The sequence below is a fragment of the Osmia lignaria genome, chromosome 2 (assembly GCF_051020975.1).
Source record: "Osmia lignaria lignaria isolate PbOS001 chromosome 2, iyOsmLign1, whole genome shotgun sequence".
Taxonomy (NCBI): domain Eukaryota; kingdom Metazoa; phylum Arthropoda; class Insecta; order Hymenoptera; family Megachilidae; genus Osmia; species Osmia lignaria.
Window position 1 is genome coordinate 5,541,237 of NC_135033.1, and position 25,744 is coordinate 5,566,980.

Consider the following 25,744-nt stretch of genomic DNA (forward strand, 5'->3'; position numbering starts at 1 on the left):
ACAGTAATCCTTAGACGATGATTACACATTTTGCCTGAACATTCAACGTGACACGAAACGACTAGTAACCGGGGTCGTTGCATAAAGGATTCCTTTATGCGAAGAGTCCTTCGTAGGCCGGGATAATAGAGTGAGAATCTGTGGCGAACGATGCACGAGATAGGATTTATAGCGATTTGAAATCTATCTGCGTGAAATCCGCCCTGATAGAAGGCTAAATGTCGCATCTCGTTTTCAAGAAACTTTTTAAACAGATATATGGTACTGCCATTGGTGTTTAAAGGACTAAAATTGGAGTACTAATATTAAAATTTCAGTATTGATGTTTATATTGGAATATTACTACCAAGATTAGACTACTGCTATTAATATCGTTATTGGCATAAAATTCGCATCGATGCCCAGTAAAAAACCATAAAAATAATAAAAATCAAGGAGCCGAAGCAAGAAAACGTGAAAAGAGAAAAAATTGGTTAGATTTATTCGCTTACGAACACGGTCTCTTCCCCGAAGCAGGATCCATGGTTGATTTAGTGCGCGGTATGAGCGCGACGGAAAATGCGTCGGAACCGGGCGAAATAAATGTTCTTAAGCAGCATGCCAATAAATAACGGTTTATTAACGTACTAATGCCTCGCGTGAAATTAACGGAAGTCCATGGCGGGAGACGCGGCGAAGACGGAGGTACCGCGAAACTGGAAGTCTTAAATGAACGCAACCGCACGCTACGGTTCTAATTAAAACAAACACCATTAGAAGTTTTAGCTGAGATTTATAATCGCGTTTTTGCTTCTTGTATCTCGTTTCTGACGTTTCGACGAGTACTTTACTTCCTAATTTAAGTCGTTTTGTTGGCGCAAAAACAAAAGTTTTTAGAAATTAAGAAAATTTATCCTGACCTTTTCGTCGAGTAACTTCCTCACCGGTGTCCTTCGTTCAAAATGATAAGAAATTTCTTCAGCTGAAATGTAAGAAATACGAACGTTATACCCAATGAAATAATAATTATATTTGAACAGGTGCTCGTTAGTAATTGAGTCGTCGCGATGGTTATAGCGCGCAAATAAACATCCAATTTAATTGGTTAGTTTACGCCCAGGGAATTTTCTAATTAAAGCTACACCTATCTATGCACCGTTTGCGTGAGTAAATTTATATTAAAATTTATTTTTATGAACCACCGGTAATTTTATGATAAAAATAACGCACCTTTCTCTTCTGAATATTATAAATTCAGAAGGGTGATTAGATATTGCTAGTTGATTAACTAAGGGATGGTTCCATAAATTTAAACCAAACGAAGCATCTCTCACGATCAACGAGACCCTAAGACGTCAGATCTTGTCGCCGATAGAATTCGAATATTTTTCCAAAGCTTAATGAGCAGGGAACGCGATCGCGGAGAATACTAAGGGTAGACGAGGGTGCAGTTGGTGAACAGTGTGTATCAACGTTTAGACACCCGCTGGGTGATCCGTCTAATCCGGATTTAAACTCGCGTGTGCACGTTGCACTCGGTTGCATCCACGTGCGTGTATCTTCGATGAATTTTACTCGAACATTTGATACAAATAGCCTGTAGCTTTTTCTTCTTCCTTATAAGTTTGAGAAACTTCGAAACAGTGTAATTAATTTTAATATATAACACTGTGAATATTATGGTAAGTTTGCTTAATGAAAAGACCAACATTACCATTGCGAAAGGATTAATCCAATAAGGAAAAACATCAGTAAAGCATCTCTCTTAATAAAAGCTGCCACGTTTTAATTACAAACTTACTATCAGGAACCTTGGCTCGGTTATATATCAACGAAGCGAAACAACAGCGACACTGTTTATTAATTTATCGTCGCCAGTCGGAAGGAGAAGCGTTGTTCCTTTTAATTATTCCTTAATTAAAAATCCACCGTTCCGGGATTAAGCGTGGCCAGTGTTCGCCCTCTTGTAAACGCCTGCTCCCTTTACCGAGCACTTCCTAGCCTCTTCATTCACTGGCTGGACGCTCACTTCATTTCGCACCACGCGAATACTGTTAATCGGTTTAAGAGGATCACCGAGGGATAAACCGAATTAAGGTGTCGAATATTCGAGCATCTGTTCCTTTGAGATCCTTACGAGCCCCGTGATAGCGATCTTCAAAGGGGTAGGTGTAGGAAAAATGAGAATAAGAATGGTATTCAAGCACGTGCTGCGAAAAGTATTAAAGTATTAGAGATTCGAACGATAGAATCCTATTTTCAATTTGGTTTCGTTCGAAGAAGCGAGGCGGACTAATTACGTCTTGAAAGTCCCATTAGAATTATTTGTCATTCTTGCCTACCCAAAATGATCAATTTTATTTCATTAATCACGCTGTCAGTGAGCTGGTAATTCTTCAGCTTTCGCAATTTATTTCGGCTAGTTAACGTCTCCACCCCGTGTTTTCAGCCGTGGAATCAGCGTGATTTCTTCGCCAGGGTAATTTTCTGCTCCGCGTTCCGCTCGAAACGAAGAGATGACGCCGTTTCGCCTCGTTTGCCTTCATTGTTTTTCCATCACGCGGGCACCTGCTGACCCATGCTTCTCACGGTAATCAACCGAACCCGAGGAAAACTATTTACTCACGGTGAATTTTCATACGGCAAACAAACTCGTTAACCGAACGTTTTGCAATCATCCCGAGATCTTTCGTTGATTTTATAAAAGAAGGACATTTTCATTGAATATTTGAGAATATAATAATTGCTACTTAAAACGTACCATCTGTGATATACCGAAACCCTTCAACCACCCTTTCAACATCTCCATTATCATTAATAAAAAAAAAAGAAAACATTGAATAATTCATAACCAGCGTGTTCTTTCGCGATAATTCTGTTTCCAAAATACTAGTCGATGAATATTGTTGATCGACATGCGGGCTCCATGAATTTCGTATAGGTTCGAGGGTAGATTCACCCCCCACGCGTCGAACAGGGGGTTGGATAGGAACGATCCGGTAGCAATTGACTAGTAATCGAGTAAAACTCTGACGATCAGGATAACTGGCCTTATCTAGATGCCGGGAATTAGGTGTATTGTGAGGAAGCTCGTTACACCGTGTATCGAGGTCGAAACAATTAACCCTTCGCGTGGGAGGGATGGTATTAAATGAAATCGAATTGCGACCTCCCTATGACGTCTAATTGACATGATCATATCAGCAGCGTCGTCTTTCAACCCTTGCTCGTTTGTTTGGAGACGATGCTCGAGGCAATTGAACATCATTGGGGTTGTAATTATTTGATCAACTATACTCAGTAATTATGCGAGAAATTAAAAGTGTCGTCGTTGGATGAATTCAGATATACCGTTTACTATAGTCGGACAGGGTTAAATGATAAATTAAGAGCGTACCGATGTACGGGTGCAGAGGCAAGGGTCAGCCTTTAAAACAAACGTGTAATTTACCAGTGGCTAACCTGCTTCGGATTCTAACCTTCGTGACTATAATACCAAGGAGGGCAATGGGTCGAACGAGCCCTCGAGGATTATGATGGGTTATACTTTAGTAGGCGGAGAGGACTCCCGTTTAAGCAGTAATTAAGCCTCGCCACGCCCTCGGTCACGCTTCTTCTAACTCGCGAACTGCTCGAGGATGAACCTCTCTGCGACCGTAAATTATTAGGAAAGTCGAACAGGGCAACTTCAGGGACTTTTGAGAACGGTACCCTACGACAAGAAATACTTAGAATTTTCTCAAATGGTAATAAGTATTGATCCGGAGATTTGGAGTAAGAAATCACAGGGGTGTAATTTAGAGTGTAAATTTAAAAAACACTTTGAAATATCTTAATATTTCATAAAATGTTTCCAACAGATATTTTGAAGCTATATGTTTCTTCCAAGGATCATTAATATGATGATTAAAGGTATCTATTGCTTCCACGAAACTAAGGCAGAGACTCGCGAGTCGCCGATAACAAATTTATAATTCATTCAACGCTCAGACCAACAAATTACACGCGTCAACACACGGAGCTCACCAGGAGAACGCAGAAGCTGGAACAGAGAGAGAGAGGAGAGAGGGTACGGGGGTGGTGGATGGTTCGATCGTATAAATCTCACGTATTCGGCGGCGTGACGGCCTCTAACGATATATTCTGATATAATTAAAACAATAAATAAGATGGCATCCCACAGTGAGCACCGGGGGTCGAAGTCTAGCTACGTTTCTGCCCCCATACTATATTTCTATCTCTTTCCATCCCTTTCTCTACGTTTTGCACCGTGATCTCGTTGCTGCTTTCCAGAAATTACTTTTACCACGTACAACCCCCCGCTTTCTAGCTAACTAGGGCATCTTGGATTCCAAGAGATGAGCCAAACCCACTGGAACCCTTCACGCTTGCTGATTTTCTAACAGAAACTAGTGTTCCGATATTTTATCGAAAAGGAACTTATTTTTATGAAGAATAGTTTATCTATTTCTCCATTGAAAAATATAACAATCCATAAAATAATACACGACAGCGGAATCATTTTTACAGCAAGTTGGTGCAACCACCTGTGTTCCTTATCTCTGGTCATCAACCACCCTCCTCATTCGCACAAACGACTCGCAAGCACTTCATCTTCGAAAAGAAGAAGCAAGATAAATAAAAGAGAAAAGAAAGAACGCCAGATGTAACACGCGAACGCGTGTAGGGGCAGTAACAGGCTCCTCCGTGTTCATTGAGTTTCAACCCCTTCGAAGTAGTCGATCCTTTTTCTTCCTGTTCCCGAGTCCCATTATTTTTCCAGGGAACCAGGCGGCGTCTGGGCGCGCGTCCATCGGAATGTCTGGCATTTCTGTTGGCTATCTCGAGCCACAGCGAAACAGTTGTCCTCTTGGTAGTGTTTCGTGTAAAACGCGCGAATCTTTCACTCTCTTTATCGTTTCGGCAACCAGAAACTCGTCGTTGCTGCTTTTCTACAGGGAATCGTTGGTTGTTCGAATACAAAATTTTGGAGAAAAGATTTTTTGGCTTTCATCCAGGGAAAACGAGTGGACGATACTTTAGCCGTTCGGCACACGCGACCATGAAGATTCCTATCTGCTCATGATAAATTACTGTCCCTACATGGGACCCTTCTCGCCCCCTCGGTGTTCTCTCGATCCAACAGTTCCTCTTCTTCGTGTCCAGCGCCCTCCAGCACCCGGTTTCACCTTAATATTAATTTGCCCTTCCATTGACCATTTTTATTACTCGCATATCTTACTGCCAACTTATTCCCGGTTGATCCTTTCAGGTTCTTCCTGTGTCTTGGATATGAGTAGATATCGAATTGAAAATTTCATTTTTTATTTTTATTTCATTTTCTTCAGGGTTGATAGAAACGGAACAAAGAACGATGGGTTATTTGAATCTTTAATATCTTTACGTATAAGTACTTCTATTTATGCCTGATAAATAGTGGAATAGTTTCTTCACCCTTTCTCCATGAATATTCCAAAATTTCTCATCAATACGATTCAAGAATTGTTGAAGAACTCTTTACCTGCAAGAGGCGTGTCTTCCAGGCGAAACATCATCGTGACCGAACGATTAATTACCTCGATGACCGTTCAAAATTCTCTGTTACCAATCTACCCTCGGTATTCTTCCGTGTCCCAAAGGGGTATTTCGCGCCACCCTCTCGAGATACGTGGGTCAGTCTCCAGGCGTGGTCGTCGACCAGAACGAAAGAAATCGTGCAATACGTTTAAACGTTTACTCGAGAGACTTCGATGCAAATTGTATCGATTGTTCGAGCAGCGAAGAAATTTGTCATCGAGCTTGTTCTCGAGAAAGGCGTGGCTGGCAGGAGTTTTCCTTCTTCGCTGTTTCCCTCGTTTTGCATGCCGATGAAAAATAGCGATTCGCCCGGGAATATCCAGCAACAGGTAGTCAACTGTCGATGTTTCTACGCTGCACGGTCTTACACGAGGTGATTTATGAATCAGAACCATGCAAATTTCCTTTCTTCCGGCGAAACTCTTCCTACGTTTCTCGAGGAGGTGATGGATGTGTTTCGCCACGTCGAATGATACAATCTGATTTCAGCCCTTTGCAAATAGAAGAAGATAGGAAAGCGATGAGGTTCCAGGAATTTTTAATATTAATATCTTCCCAAAATTTCCTCAAATAAACTGCGATCGTGTACAGCATCAGAGCGTAAATTTATACTCGACGGTGGTTCATTTTCATTGTTCTATCGATAGGGAGAGGTTTTAATCAAACATTGCGTGTAAATCCCATAGGAACTTACGAAAGCGTGCCGGTGTGGTCCGTTACGCCGAGTCTCTTTGAAGCGGCATTTTCGACAAAAGGTAATACGCAATTATTAGACGCGGTGGTCGTCTCTGTTTCGCACCCCATAAGCCAGCCACGTACAGAGGGAGCGGAAGAGAGAGAAACGGTGTCTCATGGTGCACGGCAGCGGTGTCCTCTGAGGGTTTTCAACGCCGTGGCCCTCGCCACCACGCCTTGACAAGTATATCGTGGAATTTAATATAGAAGCTTGCTCCAAGGGCAGGGAAATATGTGAAATACAACAAAAGGTACGAGTTCATTCCACGATGGTGTCGATGCATCCGCGTTGCTCGTGGCACAATATTATCACTGGCTCTATTGAACAGCGAGATTTGGGAATCTGTGAAATTTCAGCGAAATTTAGGGTGGCAAGAGCGAGGGTTGAGAAATCTCTGGTATCGAAATGCCTTCATCGGACAGATGATTATCTTGGCAAAGTTGAAGAGGAATTCCGTCGAAAGAAACGCATTCGAACGTGAAGGGCGAAAGAAGCCCTCGAGGGCCTGGGTAACGGGTCGAGCACGTGCGCAGAAGTACGTTGGAGAAGCGAAAACAGTCGTTGAGATTTCAGGGTGGATTGAGACGCAAGAAATCGCTCTCTCCGCGGGTATCGAGGCGCGCGACGTTCGCAAAGAAAGAAACGAAAAGGCTCCTTTCAGAAGGCAAACTAGGGTGACGGGAATAGAAGGGGGATGCATCTCATAAATGCGACCTCTACGCAGCGATTTCGTAAAAGTCGCCTCTTTTGCCGGGCCCCATTCCGCGACTCTTAAAAGCTCTTTCCATCGATTGTTCCCGGTTGGAACAAAACCCAGGCACCTGCTCCCTTTCGGCATCGAATTACCCCCCTTTTTACCGGCCTAAAAGTCGAACACCTGAGAGAAATGTTCGCTGGGGGCAGTCCGGATCCGCTACCCCAGCCCGAGCAGCGTCCTTTAACGCGCATTGTGATGCTCGACATGAGAACGGAAGTGCAAATTATAGTCCTCGCGAGTCTACTGATTTTTCTCACGATCGGTCCTTACGCGCCACGGGACGACTCGGTGACTTCGTTGTACCCGCGAGTAATAGAGGAACGGAATGAATGGGGTCCACGTCGCGTTTCCTCGATGCTCGGACGCGATGATGATCATTTCTGTCGGCGATGGTGACGGTTAACGGTAGACACGGGAGGACGGTTGGAAATCGTCAACGATTCGGTACCTCGCTGTTGGATGCTGAAGAAACGGATCAAAGGAGTCAAAGGAGAATCGAAGAAAGATTTTTTAACACTTGGAAACCGGTGACTGGGTTTATTTAAATAGAAGAAGTTCGGCTCTGTAATTCCTGATGACTGTCTCTAAGAAGATAATTGGTTATATTAATTCTAAATCCTGTGGATGGTTACAGGGTAAAAGTGGGTACAGGTGGTAAATAATAGACACGAAGATTTAACGATCTTAAGATATCGGCATAGTATTCTACACGATCACGAAAGCGAACAATTATTCAGGGTGAGGTATTTATGCGACGAGGGCTACTCGAACAAAGAATACTTCATTTCTTCGAGCCCCATTGTCCTAGATCCTATTAGACCAGTCCTATTGAAATTCCCTTAAGCAGCTGCCCTTTGCTAACCCTCCGGTATTCTTGTCCCTGCATTTTCGCTAATTGTTCGGTATCCACAAAAACACTTGTAACAGTCGCGGTAATCAACGATAACTCGTAATTAAAAAGATCTTGTAACATCACCCACGTGCGGATGATGTGTTAATCAACGCGTGTAACGTGTTCCAAGAGGAATAACGAAGATACGTTGAATTGAAACAAGTTGATCGAAGGAAAAAGGCGTGGAAGAAGGAGACGAAGTCGTCGTTGGTTCGAGCCAAACGTGTTGAAGGATAATCAATGAGAGTGGACGATAATGTCCGGCCCGGCTAAGATGGCGTTGAGACAAGAAAACTACTCGGTGTAACGACCGTTAAAAAGGAAAAAAGGAAGCGACTGGGAGCAGCTGAGCTTCCGATTGGCTGGCGAACCGCTGGGCGGGAACTCGACAATCGACTTTTACAGTCTCTTGCTCTTTCACCCGTGGCCCAACGAACGCTGCAACGATCAACTAACTGGATCTTGCAATCTGCACATTCCAACCGATCGAGGACGCTCGATCTTCTATTTTTCATCTTATTACATTAGGTGATTAAACATCGAGGGATTTGGATATTTGCAAAATTTCAATTTTCATTCATTTTTCTAACCAATTTCAAATTCTTTTCGTCGAACTTTATGAAAGAAATTCGATGGCACGTTTCGCGATCCTCGCCAACCGAGGGTACCGAGTCGCCGACCTATTACACAACTTTCATTACAGGATTTTCATTCATTTTTCTAACAAATTTCAAATTCTTTTCGTCGAAATTTAGGAGAAGAATTAGGTACCATAAAGTATCAATCAGTGGCACGTTTCGCGATTCTCGCCAACCGAGGGTACCGAGTCGCCCACCTATTACACAACTTTCATTCATTTTTTTAACAAATTTCAAATTCTTTTCGTCGAAATTTAGGAAAGGAATTAGGTACCATAGAGTATCAATCAGTAGCACATTTCGCGATCCTCGCCAACAGAGTGTACCGAGTCACCGACCTATTACACAACTTTCACCCGCGTGCTTTTCAGGATCGTGGTCCACGCGTTGTCCCGTTTCGTTCTTTCGTTGGCTGTCGGCAAGTCCGCATTAAAGAGGAGGCCGCATCCTCGGCGTGCCAAGTCACGCCTCCCGTGGTGCTTGTTGTCATTGTCGGTACCCGCAATCACGCAATGATCACGCACACGCGAGTAACCGATCGCGCGGGTACCGGGAACGCCGACCTGATCGATCCTTTTCGGGACCCGGGCAATCAAAGAGGCCGAAAGTGGACCGACGTTCTTCCGAATGGTCGCGTCGATGACGTGGTCGCTTCTTCAACGGCGATCCTGCTTCTCCTAGTGATCATCGACCGAGTTGAAGTCTCCGAACGCGACAGGATTGGAAGGCAGGAAGTAAGCCTCGAATTTTCGTAGAAAGACCAAATGGATGTAACTTTAGCGAACATCCCAGTTTCCCAAAGATTTACAGCGTCAGTTCCTTTCTTTTTTTGCGCCATGTTTGCAAAAAGTAGCGCAAAATTTACGACCACCTTTATTGCCTCCCGACTGCGTTTTCTCGTTGAAACTAGACAAACGTGGGAGGAAGAGCAAAACGAAACGGTAAATCGCCATTGAACTTGCTGCAACTGTCTTTTCTATGGCAATAACGGTAGATGTACGAGGCGATAAATAAGAAATTGTTGGTAACAGCGTTTTTTCTACTAAAAAGTAACTCAAAAGAAAGAGATCTAAAAGATCTCAGATTTAAGATTGAACTGAAAATTATATAAGAGTCGTAGAGCCAAAATTCTCGAAAGTCAACCCTACAACCCCTCGGCATCATCACGAACAACTCCATTTTTTTTTTGAAAGGAATCGAACGTGACTGGATTCGAAGTTCGGTGTTTTCATTGTTCAATTGAGCGGCGCGTTTGTGATCCTCATTAGCCGACGAGGAGGACCGCCTCAATGGCTATACACGCGCCCGATACCTTCGAGGGAGGAAGATGAAAAAAAGGACGAGTCGCGGGTGGAAGGAGCGTATCAATTGTATCGATGCATTGTTGCTCGTCGAACGAGCAGATGAGTTTCGCTCAAAGATGCTTTTAGTCATTGTGACTGGATCCATCGGACGGCCGGCTCGAAATGGGCCGACCATGATCAATTCGAGGTTAGCTATTTGGGCGCGTGGGGATTGTTCCACCCTTTTTCGATTACTCCGATCGATTTGGTAGAAAAACGCCGCACGGTGATTATGCTCGGCTAGAAATATGAAATGCGATGAAATTGCATTGTACGTATTAATAATGCACTTGAGTAACACGAGTTGCAACTGAAAAATTGGCATCGATAAAGAAGACTCGTAAACCAAGATAATCAAGATAGGAATAAATATGCGTAACCAATCGAGTGACTGAGAAATATGCATCGCAAATCAACGTGACCGAGGAATATGCATAGCAAACAGTCGTAACTGGAAAAGAGACGTCCTAAAGTTTTCAAGAAAATAAAGTGTCAACGAGAAATGCAAATAACTGCGCACAGATTCCATCGTTTCTAAGCAACCCCACTAGGAATCATCCATTACGAACTTCTTCAATTGCATAGTAATGACAATCTCTCATCAATCTGAGGATGTCCTATATCGCCACGACAATGAAGGACCACGTGTGGCGATAAGTAGATACGCAACGGAAGAAATAGCAAGTTGCAAACAAATTTTCTTGCTACTCTTCATCATTTCTTAACATTTTAGCGTGCAATTCTGAGGTAACTCGAAAAACGTTTCATCGCGTCAAAGGGTTAATAGCAAGTTCGAAGATTTGTATAAATGAATTTCATTCCACGTCGCGTCTTTATTAGCAATCTAATATCGTGCTCGCCTCTGGGGTAGAATAAAGGGCGAGACACCCTTGAAAATTCCCAACTTGCTCGTCACCTTTTACCAACAAATGCCCTTCGAGCGACGAGGAAAGCACTCGAAGGAAACGGGAGCAACGTGTTCGAACGGGAAGGTAAATCCTTCAAGGGTTTCGCGACGTGGCACGAGAGGAACGTGGTGTGTTGTCGCCAGTTTACCAAGCTTTTCTCGGCTTGCACGCGCTATTTCGCGCGTGCTATACGCGCGCGAACGCTTCAAGTAGTCCTGAAGCGTTCTGAAACATCTGGCCTCGTACTCGAACCGGAGTCGAGAGGATTCTCGAGCGAAGTGGTCCTCGACGCGAGCGAGCCGTCGAAATATAAAGCGTTTCCGCGCTTTTGAGCTTCGTCGCGCGCGCCACGAAGCTGACGACGCGGAAGATCGTAGTCGGCTGACGGTCTCCGTCCGCTTCCGTTGTTCCACGATTCTCGAGCGTTCATTCACTTCCGCTTCGTCCGCCTGAAGATGCCTAATAAACGATTTTGCTCGCTATTCACCGGCTGTCTCGCGTCTGCAAACATTCTGTTGCGGAGACTTAATTAACTCCTTAAGAGGTCGATGACTTTTAGAAAAAGAAAATTGTAATTACGTACGCGATAAGTTTGCAAGCATTTCGGAAGACGTGGTAGACTTAAAAACGACTTAACACAAGTAATAAAAGCGGTATCGATGATCTTACTTCGACGGAGCGATCGTAAGAAATGATCAGAATGTTTGGTATAGGGCTTTGAATTCAATTGAGAACGGCTCGGAGAACAAACGAGCAAGCTTACAGGAGACCGGTAGCTTTATCGTATGCGACGTTTTTCGGGGTGGCACGCGTGTCGACCGTGAGCACCAAGTCGAATTTCGCACGTATGCGTCTGCGAATGCCAAGTGAATCCCGATGGCGTGCAGGAAAGACCCCCCGCGAATGAGAGTTCATTGTCGCGGTTGCTTATGGGGGTTCGCATTGTTCAATGCGTTTACCCGTCTCGAGTCTGCTCTGTTCTTTGTAATTTCGTCGGCGATCTGGAAAACGATGCCTTCCAATTTCATTTCGCTTCCAATGAAATTCTACTCTGCCTCTGTCTTCAATGGAAAATTTCCAGATCATATGCAGAAACCTTTTGCCTTATTTTTAACGAAGACATGAAACGACACTTGGAACGATCCCAGACGGTGGATTAATTAAAAAATTAATTGTGCTGCAAGTAAAATCCAGGTTTGTCACGTTTGAACCGTGTAATATTATATGACGAGGAGGTAAATGGAATTCTTGCTCGAAGTTCTCGATAACGTCAGGCAGGAGAAGGTACGCGAAACGCAAAAATCCAGGCAGAAATGAGCGCGTCAATCAAATGACCAGTAGCAGACAGAGGAGACCCCCCGCGAACGGGGTACACGGTGGCCATGGAGGAGGTGGGGGGCTCGTGGCGGGTGCCATTGTCGCGGTACCTCGCGGGGGTTCCTCGCGATTGAATGGGCCGTCACCCTGGGAGGCATCGCGACGCCCGTTTTCGCTCTCTATAATTTTAACAGCCGACTCGATGATTTCGTCTCTCCGACCGCTCTCCTTCCTCTCTTTTCTTTTCCCTTCATTTCCCCCCTTTTTCGCTTTGCAATCGTTGCACGAAAAAAAAAACAACTGCCACCCGGGCCACCTGGTTGTTCTAAGCCGATCGAACAGAAAATCTCGGTGCTGTTTCTTGGCCACCAGGACTAAACCGAAAAACCAGCCGACTGCTGCTGACCAAATGTCAACGAACTCCTAGCACCATACAGATTGAACATGAAAACGAAATTATAGATGAATTCAAAGCGAAGTTTACCTTAGGAAATTCTCAGACGAAAGAGTCGACTTCAACCCGAAGTTGCTATTTTATCTATAATTTTTTATTAACCGGTTGATTATCGAATATAAATTAATTATTTTACTACAGCTCCGATTGAACACGTTCAGATTAAGATAACTGAAAGGAAGATGAACTGTACCCAAAGCAGGTAAAGGTTCTAGAGCAGCTTCACCGACAAAATGGCGAGTTTCTGAGATCGCTCTCGCAGCTCCACCCTCGCCTGACTTCCGATTAATTAGGGGTTAGTCCTAGGAGCGGTAGTATTGGCCAGAAACTCGACTCTCTTGAATCGTGGCTCAGAAGTCAGGGAGGTTTCGTTTAGCGATCATTACGCTTTTAGCACTCGTGTTCCCGCCCAGAGTCTGGGGGCCCCCCTAGCGCGGTTGGAATAAAGTAAGGGAGCCAAAGGACCCCCCATCTCGCTTTTATCCACTATGGAGAACCAATGGAGGCACCCGGTGTAGGCCACTGTGCAATGGGACGCACAGAGAGTATGTGGGACACGGTGTTCTCCGTATGTCGTCCGGTCTACCCCCCACGTGCTCGATTCCGTAACTTACCCTCGTCTCTTTCTCCTCTTGGCCTCGTCAAATCGACAAACTCGAATCGTCTGGGCGAAAATAAGTAGCTATCGCGTGCCAACGATCGGTCAGGATAGTTTTTCCTTCTTTTTTTTAATATTAAAGATGTTGAATTATTTGAATTGATACGTTTGAAAATTGGGATCTGAAATGATAAGACTCGTGGTACCAGAATTCTATGATGACTCTTGGATTATTCCACCCTTCGAGACCAAGAATTCAAAACGGTGACTTCAGACTGTAAAGATCTAAAGTTCTGGAAGAGAGTTCTAGAGGGTAACGAGTTACACAGTGGTCAACTTTTTGGTAATTGAGACGGGACACCCCAGTTCGGGGTGAAAGATAGCCATTGTTTGACCGCACGCGGCGTACTCGTAATCCCAAACAAATTTGCGGATTACACTCGCAGCATGAATTATTTAATCTCAGCACGGCCTCATTGGTTTAGTTAGTGACCCGTGGGGTTTTACAGAAGAGATCGCACACGCCCGCTCACCACGATCCCATCTAGGCCCTTTCCTCTCCCTCTTTCCACCCGCTCTTCGACTTACCCTTTCAATTCCATCTCCATCCCGTAATAAGTGGATTGAGAATATTTATTCATCTATACTATACCATAGAGTATAGAACGTTTGTAGACAGTACAGTACTATTAAAAAGATTTTAGAATTAACTAATAGATAAATAGACTCAGGTTATCATATTATAGGATTCTACGAAAATCTGAAACACGCGATTCGTTTCAATAATTTTCGAAGAACCACGTTCAGAGAGTCGTCGATGTTCCCGGTGTACCACGGTCGTTCGTTCTCGAAAGGCCAGCCATTACTCGTGAGGGACGTACGCGATGCCTAGCCATTAAATTTTCGCCCCACATAATACGCGGGTCGATCATAAAATTCTGCGAAAAAAAGAAAGTCAGGGGTTGTTATTTACAGCGCGAGCAGCCGCGAATCAAGATGTAAGCGTGGGCGATACGACGAGACACCGTCGCCCGAAAGGGGGCGAAAAATGTCCCCCGGCTAAGTTCCTGTCCCTTTTATACGTCCTCCGAACATCCTCTCCCTCTGTAACGCAGATCATTTCAATCCTGCGAGACGCTTTGCAGCTATTTTCTTTTGCGAATCGATGACGTTTTGATAGGAGATTAAAGAAATATTTTGAGAAGCAAATGATATTAAAATTTCGAAGGATACCTGATCAATTTTCCTACGAAAGAAAGCTAAATTTTTGTGAATGTTAATAACTACTGTAGGAAATATTTTGAGAAACGAGCGTCGTCGAATATATTGTTTAAACCCGCTTCAAACACACTTGACATGAACGCAGTATTCAATTTCTTCCAATCTTCTTGGTGCTTAAAAGAAAAATGCAAAAGGACGAAGAAGACCAAGTGAAACGACAAGCTGTTCCTCTGGCCACGCTCGCCACACCTCCGATTTCTCTGCTATCCACCGTGGCGAGGAAATAAAAAACGCGGCTTCACGGGACGAGTTATCAATGAACGAGATAAGGATCGTCGATGAGGCATCAGGAGACACATAGCGAGCCCCGAGTGTCCCGGGATACTCGGACTTCCCCTGCCGTCTCATCGCCGCCGTCTAGACATTCTAAATTTGAATAATATTTTTATGAATGAGTGGACGCGCCATAAATCCCCGCGTGAATACTGTGGGACCAGCATAAGGTTGCCCATGCACGCAGTCACGGAACGAGCAGGACCGTGATGCTTGAAAAAGAGAACGAGAGAAAAGGACAGGGATGCGCACCGTTTATTAATGCCTCGGGATTAAATCCTCCTCGATCGTGCGTGTAACGGAATGACAAACAATGCTACGATAATCGTATGGATGGAATTCGTGAAATCGAATCGATGATGGTTAATCAGCGGAGATGATTGTTAATCAGCTGATCACATGATGGAGGAAGATCTTCATTTAATTGCCTTTGAATTTATAATTATTCGAGGTTATACAGTTAGGAAGATTTCTTTTCGAGATACTTGAAAGAAAATATAAATTTTGCAAAAATTGAACAGGGTAGAGTTTCAACTATAAAACATGAAAAATTTCATGTAAAATAAATGAAAAAATCGAAACCATAGTGTCGGTTTAGAAAAAAAGCCCAGAAACCCATCGCTGTCATAAATATTCCGACACAATGATAGATTCAAAGTAGACACACGTGCTCTATGTTCACCCTACAAAGGTGGATCCCCGTGACCCCGTGACTAATAGGCTTATTATTTTATATCGCCTCGCATTTGTTAGCGATATGAGGCGTACCAGTCTCGCGGCTCCGACGTGTTCCTCTCCCTAATGCGATGTTTACTTAATCGCGCGGAGAATGGGATTAGATATCTCCTGGTGATCGTCGCATCCCCTATCCTCGAGAAGCTCCATCTTTTACTTTGATACGTGCCACACCCTAGAGAATGATCGTCTCGTCATAGAAATTCTGACGTAGGAAATTGATTACAATCCCTATTGGACCATCAATCCCTTTCCTCGAGCTGATCGAATTTTCTAACGAAACCTTTTTCTACGACTCCGAGAAATCCACGAACCTCCAGAATGCTTCGGAATGGAGTAATTTTTAGCAAAAGAGAAACGCAACCCGAGGCAAACGACTCGAATTGGATTTCCCTTTTCCCATGTGTTCGCCATTGTCTTCGATTCTATCCCGACAAGCGGAACGGAACAGAGAACGACCGCCGGCATGGAACTCGTGCCAGCCAAATGTTTCGCGCTGGTTCGCTTTCTCTAAGAATTCTACGCTTTCGTGTTCCATAGAGTTTCAAGTTTAAAATTATTCCTTTTACTATCCTTTGGTATCACTGGTAACACCGATCCAAAGAATTACTACAGGCGCCAATTTTCAAGAAGACTCTCCGGAAAGAAAAGAAGACCATCGCGAAGGACGTTAGAACGACGAAACGAAAGGAAATGAGAAGGTGAAGAGAAAAGAAGAAGGAGCGGACGGAAGAGAGAGCAAGAGGAGGAGGAGGAACACATGTCGTTCGGTGTACCCCGCGGTGCCACGGGGCTTCGATGCGTGGGATTCATATATTAAACGCGAGGCACCGGCCGAAACCTGGCGATCCGTAGAAGAGGATAAGGAAATCTACCTAAAGAGACGGAGGAGAGAGACAGGTTGTTGGCTCGATCGGTGAAGAGGACGGCTGCGAAGCGAACCAGAGACAGATGAACTAATGCTGGAAACCGCGGGGGGCACGTGCTTTCGAGCGTCTAATGATTTAGCCGGTGCAACGACGCGCCGTTGCTGCACTGGCACCGGCCACGTTGATACCTTGGTGTCGGTGTTGATGCTGATGCCCGATTCGCGAACTCGATTTCCAGCCTGACCGCCATTCGTTTCGCCTAGAACGACCGACTAACTTCGGACTCGACGATTTCCAGAAAAACTCGCGCCAGTATGGAATTCTTTCCAGCTATTCCTGGACGGGCACGATTTTGCGGGTATACCGAGGCATCTGAAATTAGGCTTGCTCCCCTCCCCTCCCCCCCCCCCCCCCCCCCCCCCCCTCGTTGGATACGAGAAACTCGGAATTCCAGAACGCCAACAGATTTACAACGGTGAGACACGAGCAGCCTTTTCGTCAAGGCTCGCTGGAAACGAGTCACGTGATCGATTAACGATCCGACACGGCTCGATCCGTGGATCATCGGAGCCGTGCACACGACACGAGCGTATCCGAGATGTAACAAGATCGCCGATCATCAACCCCCGTGGAAAGGTGCTTTATGATCGCGTTCGACGCTACGAAGGACGGTTAGGTGCATGTAAAACCGTTTCAATCTCGTGAGAGGATGTCATATCGGTATATCGGTTCGCCAAAGCGTAAATCCGCGCTGCTATTTCCGTCGTTGAAGATTGCTAAACTTCAACCTCGTCCTGTGATTCGATCACGCTCCGAAATGCTCTGAACGAGTTCAATCTCCGCTTGTTTTATCGGTACTGGTTCGGGTCTCGATAAAACCTCGATATCTTTACGATTGTATTTCGTGTGGAAATATTGTACCACCTCTGAACGATACAAAAAAGGAAAGTGATGAAAAATGAAATCCAGTGTGTTAGGGTATATTATAAAAAATTGAAATATATTACTAATATCCATCGCGTGTTTGAAATTCAGCACGCGTCGACCAGTCTGAAAAGCCGAGATTTCTATGCGACAAAACGCCCTATCAGGATCGCGATCGCGCAAATGAACGGTTCAAAGGGGTTGATACGGGGTTTGTGACCCCGGCTACGATTAGGTTGCAAACTATGAAGAAAATCGATCTGAGACGGGATAATGGTTTCTCGATGACGATGACAGAAACGATGATAAAGTCAGCGTGAAATTGCAACTAAGTTAATTTTAGACGATCCTCGATTTCTATGAAACACACGAACGGATTTATCGTACAGCAGGTTTTAAAAAGAGCAGGGAAAATGATAATAGCACAGAATCGCTAAAAAAGAAAGAACACTGGCCAGTGTCCGGTCGACTGTACGTGACTCGCGTCAATGCATCACGGGGGAAAATAATTGTACATGTTGGACTCAGGCACGCACGTTCGACGTAAATTCTTCACGTGCGCAACACTCGCCGTAAATCGTCAGCAACACGCGGCGAGAGCTCCCTTTTTTTCCTTCCGAGAACGTAAATTTCTTCCTTATCGGGAGTAATTTACGTTCAACCGGACGAAAAAATAACGCGATTCTGCAGCTTGCGCTTTCCTCCCTTCTTTTTTCTCCTTTGTAGTAAAAAAGATTTTTCTTGCACCCTTCTACTCTTTGTTCGCTTTGAATTTTGGTTTCGTTAGAAGTTTACTCTATTTGAATAATATCGAAGCGTGTCTAAATATTAATGAAACCAAATAATTTTGTAATTCCAAATTTTTTCTCCACCCCCGAAGAATTGCATATTCGAAGGTCGCAACGAAATAAAAAAATAGGAGAAGAAACTGAACGCCTTCGAAGGTCTACCACCACGTGACACAGATCTTCTTCCCCCATGGAAGTCGCTCGTAAATCACAGCCTCGTAATAAATCGTATATCACGATTTTCCTTTTCCAAGCATTTTCCACCGGGTCTGGGACGAGCGAACAATGCGGACGACCAATATTGTTGAAACACTGATCGAAGGGCAGCAACTTTTACCTTCTGCAGCAAGTCGAACGGCTCCTCGTTGACCTCTCCCCCGTTTCTCAGTCCGCAAAAGGACGTGCCACGACGAGTTTCACTTCCGTCGAGGATATACGGTGCTGGCCGTCGGGGCTAAACACCATAAAATTTTATAGCCAGTAGTGGTTTCGTTGGATTTCCCTTCCTATGATTTATGGTCTCGTGCCAACTTCATTTCGCTCCGGATGAAAATTCTCGCCGCGAAAGTGTCCTTCCTTCGACTAGTATCTTTTTTTTCCCCTTTCATCCCTCTCCTTTATCCTAATAGTTTCGGCAGAGAATAGGTTCCAGTTTCTCCATGGAAGCCTTTGACTTTTAACGTTTAACCAACCATCCGGTCGAAACAGTTTTTGTCGCTCGAGAAACTGACGGATGTGAGTTTCAGAAAAATCCTGAGGAATCTGTTTTTCAGGCACCAGAGAACGCGCGATGCTTTGCTTCGGTTGCTCTGATGGATTTTGTGCAGATGGTAACTCAATTACACGTTTCGATGTAATCGCTGTCGAGAAGCATGTTCGCTCGTGATTACGTAGAAATTCATGCTGCGATTTAATGGCACTATTCCGGAGAATGCTGTTGCTTCGATCTACCTTGGGATCGTTACATTGACCGAGCTTCGATCGGCTGATATTTCATGTCGTAATAAAGAGTTTGACTTAATTTCTTGCTTAGAGTCTTGCATGCCACCCTACTAGCCCTGCTATTCATACTGCCGTCGCAAACTTTACAAATATCCTGCCGCATTTAAATCACCGAGCAACCCGAATCAACCCCAAACACAGACATCAACCCCAGATGTGTCTTTCATTCGGGAAAAACTGCAAGTTCGTACCGGTCCAGCTGGAAAATAGTTTGCTTGCAAAGAGGAGGAAGAATAAGAAGAAGAGCGGGCAGGTCACACGCGTGTCTCCAGGGAGTGAGGTGTCTCGGGGTGCAACTCGCAATAAACCAACAAAGGATGATCCTGCGTTGCACGGGCCATTAACGACGATTCCACGGCGGTGTCGGATGACTTCGTGGAGATCATTGTTGGCCAGCATCCTGGGTGGTTTCGTTTCATTCGATCGCCGAGGGCTGGACCAACTTCTCGCCTGGGACAATGATCCTTGCTTCTTCCTTTTTCCACCGATTGGCTCTGATTCCTTACCTGACCCGAACTTCTCTGCACCTCTTTTCACGAACGACACACGACGCCGTGTTTTGGTTCTCCTTCCTCCAGTCACCGGTGTTCACCTTTTTCTTCGACTTCTTCCTCGCGGACCCTGGCCCGAAGGACATCGAACGGCCCATGCTACTCGTCGCTAGCAATCTTTTCCCTAGTGTTTGGGACCACACTGGGGGTTCCAGAAAATCGCACCGAATGCTGCTCAATTTCTCGTTCTAACAGCCGCATAATGGTTCCTCTGATCTTCACCAATGGGATTACGAACTTGTCGTTTCTTCCGTGATTTAGATGTTCCAGGGAAGAAGGAAGAGATGTTCGTGAGACTCTGCCGGAAGTTGAAATTTCTAGTTCGTGCCAATGCAATCATTCAAAATTAACCACCACTTAAGTAATTAATTTCTACCTAAATTACTGAGAATTATTACCAGCTTAATCCCACATAATTTCAAAAAATCCTCTCGTCGTTAATTTCTTGTTAGATTGAAATAAAAGTAAAAAATGAAGAAAATATTTTGACGTATCATTGGTTATTTTCGCCGCGGGCGAAAAACCAGGAAGGCTGATTTCAGAATCAGAATATCCTGTGCGTGAAAAGAGAAGCGTTGTACAACGGGCAGAGGGAAAGAGGAAACCGAAAGAAACTGACGCAATGGGTGGCTTGATTATAATAGAGGTATCATTCCAGTGAACGATACGCTTCCTCTTCCATCGGATAATTGCAAATGGCGTCCTTTTATGCCAGAGGGGCGGCTGATCAAAGCCGCGGATAAATAAAAGATAATCATCTAATTATTCCATTCAAACGGTCGGCTGCTGATGCTTTGCCTCTCCATTCTGCATCGGGCCTCTACGATTGCGTTGTCGATCATTAAGATCTTGCTGATCGTATTTCTTGATCATTCTCCCGCTCCCCTCGTTCCTAACGAATCATTGTATAGTCGGGGGTGTGTTTCGATATATCAGCGCTTGTTTCGTATTTCTAATCGAATTCTTCTGTTGCATAAGGTAATTGTTAGAATATTCATTTTTTTCTGACTATTAATAATTACTGTCACAGTTATTTGTAATTTAGAGCAATTGCAATATTTTTAAAAATTCGATTCTATATTGTATCTTTATTTTATTTGATATTATTTTATAAAAGATAGAAATGATCGAATTTCCAATCGAGTGCAGGTGCATCATTCTATATTCATATATTCTAAAAATGCACCCTTGATAATCGCTAATTGGTATTCAATCGAAATAACTACCGTTCAGTGGCAGTAAATCTGACAAACCGTTCAGCCGTGTATAACGAGGATTCGTGCGAGTTAGGCTACCGAAGAAAGGGGACTAAAAATCGAGAAGGGCTCGAGGGATAACGCGATCCATGGATCTCGACTAGGTGTGACCGAGAACGAGCACGGGTGAGACGGCGTGTCTCCTCGAATCCGAGATAAGAATCTGTCACTGGCTGACTGGCTGGTATACTAATGCCAAACGACAAGATACTTACTACCAGATAAAATGCCGGGAACGTTCGACCAGTCATTCCTGATGCTGCGACAACGTTCAGCCTCCGACACCTGCGCCTATGTTCCGCGAATCGCCACGGTGGTCCTATGAAACGCGTAACAAAAAACGGACGATTTACCTGGAAGAATCTCCCAAATCATTCGAAATCATTTTTGTCCAAGTATCGTATAATTTTTGTTACCTCTATGGGATATTTTGAATGGCATATTCAAACAATCAAGAATGGTGGCGAATGATTAAGCGAAGAAGGAAATTCCAGAACGATCGCGAATAAGAAATCGAATAGGATCTAGAACGGACGTCGATCCTGCCTCGCTCTTCCTGCAAGCCAGATTTCGACGGACGCGTCTATATCGAGGTGGGTCCGAACGAGTGAGTGGGTGACTGACTCCGGCATTGTCGTTCGGCAAGATATACGACTGTCTGTTCCCAGAAACAGTTTATATTCCGAGCGGAGGATGAGGTCCCGAGATCGTTATATGCCTACCTGACCCAAAAGATCTTGCTCGTCCGCTCGGAAGCGCTCGTTTTTGGGATTCTGCGTGGAAGGCACTCGGTCAGGGACGACCGGCCGCTTCCTCGGATGCCTTCGCGATCAATTTCCAGAACTTACACCTCTTCGACTCGCATAACTACGACCTACAGGAATTTATAGCGCCTCGGGACTCGAACGCTTTTGTGAATCATGGGTTCGGAGTTTTAAGGACAATTCCCTCTGAATTGTGACTTACCAGTTCAGGTGGGAATGTTTTTTAGGACGCTTCAAATTTAAAAATTATGCAATATTCGCTATCTCAAAAAATAAAAGAATAAACCATTTTCTAAATACCTCGTCGTATTCACGAGAAAAATCACGTTTCCTGTGTTTCATGGCAACAGCCGAGCCTCCATTCATCATATTCACCGTTACGATAAGTATCGCTTATCCGCGGAGCGATCGGCTTTCAATGAGACTCGCAACACGCTAGCGTAATTCACTCGCTCGATCCGTGGCTCGCTTAACGCTGATTCAATATCTCCGAGAGCGTCGAATGCAAATCGTGGCCGAGGAATCTGCAAACGCAATCGCGAGCGGCGTCCACGCGTTCCGTCCCGCCGTCATCGCGATCGGAATTTATCATCGACAGTACCGATCGAACCCAATCGATCCGCGTAATTGCCGGGACAATTATGGCCGCGTCTGGTCGCGGCTCTGCACCCTGCTCGTCTTGACGATAAAAGAAGAGGGAGCGACGCGCGTTTATCGGCCGATCTGGACAACGAGGCGGCGGATGACACGGTGACGCAGCCACCCGCGGCGCGTTTTCTCGCGCGTAGGCGCGAACAATGTTAACGAGGGGAACGGTGGTGAAAAAATTTACGCGATCCTTCGCGGTGATCCTTCACGATGGCACCGCGGCAAATTCATTCTCGAGACGTGTTCGTTTCCTCTGGCTACTTCTCGCCTTCTTCGCGGCATACGTGGGTGACGCCGAATGTTTCGAGAGTCTCAGTCGAACGAACTTTGAAATTGAATTTCAAGTACGAAAAAACCCGACGGAATTTTACTGTTTCGACAAAACGGCGCGGCTATCGAAGGTTTCGCGAGCCGTTGAACAGAGACGCGAGATGAATGGAAGAGGAACGAAGAGACAGCGGAGAGAGAGTTCTTTTGGGAGCATTCGGAGCCTCTCGGTCATAAATAATGCCGAATCCTGGGCCCCCATAAGTCAGGTAGACCCGGTCCCCGCACGAAGACTATACGAAGTACAGAGAAAGAGAGAGAACAGTTCGTCTTCTATCGGTTTCTTGGTCCTCTTTTAGTATGGCAAAAGGCCTGTTTGGGTCCTGGTGGTTTTCAAAGTCACGCCCTGGAAAGAGGTGCGGTACGAGGGTGTATGGGAAAACGGTCCTGGCACACAGGTGCGATTATACGTGTGTATTTTAGCCCGCGGACGTCTTCATAATCTGCTAACCTCGATAGAAAATAAGCTCTCCGGACACCTGCCCCTCAACGATACCAACTTTCTACCTTTCTATCTGGATCATGAGAAATATAAATAGATCGTGCATCACCTTGATCCTACGGACTCTCAAAGGAACCCACATTTTTATCCTTCCAGTTTTATCATTTTCACGTCATCTATTGTTTTACAAATTAAGGCACTTATGAATACTTTCAACAATCGCTTTCAAAGAACATTATGGAGTTCCAGGACGATTCGTTGAAATTCTTAATACCGTTGAAATGCACAGCACGGTTGTTCGCGAGGCTTCCTAAAACGTGGTGTATATATTTTTATTCGAACCGCAGCCATGGTTGCCCGCGCGGAAACGAATGTGCCTCCCGGCCAATAATGTCCCGAGCTGATGAGCCAGTCGATTTTTAAGCAGCTCCTTTTGTACGGCTACGTAAGCAGAACACCATGGGGCGACAGTGTCATCCGTCTAATTTATGCTTCTAATTTATTCGTACATCGGAGAACCGAGTACAAACGATAATTTCTCCTCTCTACAAGCGTTCAATGAATGAATCCTTGATACTCTCCGCGTCTCTCGGGACATTCCCTCGTTCGTTCGACGAACAATATTACGCTTCCAAGTATATTTCCTGGTTAAAAGGCTCGATTTCCAAGAGGACTTCTTTAATCGTCCCCGATGCAGAGCGGATACACGCTCCCGTGTACGAGCTTCTAAAATATTTTCTCTGTCGCCACAGTGGGAGCTCGCTGCGTCGAGATCTAAAGCGATTTTCTATGGGGCGCCGTATCGATAACACGTCGCTAATGCTGTTCGCTTGTTTGCCCCCCACACTTGATACCGATCTTTATGGAAGTTATTATTACACTCGATAGGGTATATCGATGCACTTACTCGCGTTAATGCTCGCGATGATCGTTTTGACGAAAAAGCGTAATTAAGGACTGATGTATGATTGATTCTCTTTCATAGTTGCAGAGAGTTGTGCAATTTTCTAATAGAAATTTTAGTCTAGGATCTTATATATCCAAAAGCTATTTAAACACTAGAAAATGTAATAGTGATGACTATTACTAGGAATGTACGAGGTGCTTCAAGTTTTTCCCACCATAAAATGTCTGCGAGACAATCATCAAGGTTCGAGTTCTCAGAGTAGATAATCCTTTCCTTCTACAGTTTGTTATCCCATTAGGAGGAAGAGGAAACGTTACAACTAGTCAGGATAAATGAGGCTGCCTCGTCTTGACGATCCAATATTCCTCCTACGGTACCCCATATACTCGATTGCCGGAAGATCATCGGCGATTCCATCGGTTCGTTACGGCTCCTACGCGAGTTCTCCCTCGCGATCTTTACCATCTGCTCGAGTTCGCGAGTTCCATTTAACGAAGCGGTCAGACGATCGCGTTTTTACGAAATCCACTTTTCTTCGTGCTCTCTACGTGATTCACATTTGCAACGTGACTAGCAGGTGCGTACCGTGACGTACACAATTACACGTCTCTCCCCTTCTTCTGGACGATAATTAATCACGATTAATAGCCAGAGAACCGGAGAAGAAGCCGGGATTTATTAATCGGCCACGATCGCTCCGTGTTCGTAAATCAAAGACTGTCTCTCCTTCTCTTTTTCTGCTCCTCGGGAAACTTATGCACCGGTATATCTCTTCATTTATCCGCTTATTTATCGGACGATCGAGTTTTTTGCCGACGAAACAACATCAAAATGCAAAGTGATCATTGTATCTCGAAGTCCAGTGGTCCTCTGAATGGCTGGATAATTTTGTTTTTTATTTAACATCGTAGATTTAACGATCGCCAGGTATTCATGTTTTTCGTGTATAAATTTAATTAAGGCTAACGAACTGTCACACCTATCGATACTATTAAATTTCTCATAATTTTCACGAGTTTCGTTAAATCTTTTCTATCAAAACGATTCACTATCGAAATTCTACAGCGTTTGAACTTAACGTCATGAAAATCTCCATCGGCAGTTCTTACCGTGTTTCCGAATAAAATATCTCCATCCGATGGCAAGTAATTTGCACAAATGTCCCCGGTTACGATCCATCGATCGTGGCAGCATTCCTTTCGGCGTAAACTGGTATCCAGGGATCAGAAACGTGGAGTTGGAAGGAAAAAAGAACCGGCTCGCGTCGAGCTCAACAATTTTGGCGAGCGGTGATATCAGTTTTTACCAGAAAACCGGCGTTCCATCGCTGGTCCACGTCCGTTTGCCCCTCGGGTCCAGTTTTTCGGCCGGCTAGGATGCCGGTGGGGCGCACGATTGTCGTTTACCGTCGATACGCTGGCTCGCGTGCGAAGAACCGGCGATGAACTTCCTCGAACTCATTGAATACCGGCTGACTTATGCCCGAAACCGGCGCACCTTAGTCTCGTCCACTACGTCATCACGGTGGAGGATCACGATACCGATGGAAAAAGACGCCGACCGACAAGAACGCCTGTCCCCATCGGCCGCGTAAATATCCCCTTCGACGTAAGCGCGTTTACCTACGTCGATGATCGAGAAATTAATGGCAGGCCTCTTCGCGAAATACCCTCTACGTTTAGGGCGCCGGAGGCGTTTAATTTTTCCTCAGGATAATCCTCGAGGCAGAGGATTTTTAGCCATCTTTCATATTCTATGTCAATCGCATGATTTTTTTG

At 44.8% G+C, this 25,744-nt stretch overlaps 1 long non-coding RNA gene across 1 annotated transcript in view; it reads right to left on the minus strand.

The window, feature by feature from the left end:
- The window catches only part of LOC117605858 (uncharacterized), a 145,081-nt gene that overhangs the window by 46,252 nt on the left and 73,085 nt on the right, over positions 1–25,744 (minus strand). The window contains exon 3 of the long non-coding RNA XR_004581799.2: positions 900–961. This is a non-coding gene — a long non-coding RNA (uncharacterized LOC117605858). The remainder of the gene's footprint in view (positions 1–899; positions 962–25,744) is intronic.